Source organism: Nematolebias whitei, chromosome 5 (genome assembly GCF_014905685.2).
Source record: "Nematolebias whitei isolate Nwh7 chromosome 5, NemWhi1, whole genome shotgun sequence".
Taxonomy (NCBI): Eukaryota; Metazoa; Chordata; class Actinopteri; order Cyprinodontiformes; family Rivulidae; genus Nematolebias; species Nematolebias whitei.
Window position 1 is genome coordinate 36,030,491 of NC_056502.1, and position 474 is coordinate 36,030,964.

General features: G+C 39.2%; 1 protein-coding gene across 1 annotated transcript in view; it reads left to right on the top strand.

Moving 5' to 3' along the window:
* Positions 1-474, top strand: part of sqlea (squalene epoxidase a) — a 12,244-nt gene that overhangs the window by 1,892 nt on the left and 9,878 nt on the right. The gene's annotated exons all lie outside the window — the stretch shown is intronic.

Here is a 474-nt window from a genome sequence, read left to right on the forward strand (position 1 = left end):
TGTGTAGTTCAGTGTGTAGTTCACTGTGTATTTCAGTGTGTAGTTCAGTGTGTAGTTCAGTGTGTAGTTCAGTGTGTAGTTCAGTGTGTAGTTCACTGTGTATTTCAGTGTGTAGTTCACTGTGTAGTTCACTGTGTAGTTCAGTGTGTATTTCAGTGTGTAGTTCACTGTGTATTTCAGTGTGTAGTTCACTGTGTAGTTCACTGTGTAGTTCAGTGTGTATTTCAGTGTGTATTTCAGTGTGTAGTTCACTGTGTAGTTCAGTGTGTAGTTCAGTGTGTAGTTCAGTGTGTAGTTCACTGTGTAGTTCACTGTGTAGTTCAGTGTGTATTTCAGTGTGTAGTTCACTGTGTAGTTCACTGTGTAGTTCAGTGTGTATTTCAGTGTGTATTTCAGTGTGTAGTTCAGTGTGTATTTCAGTGTGTATTTCAGTGTGTAGTTCAGTGTGTAGTTCAGTGTGTAGTTCAGTGTGTA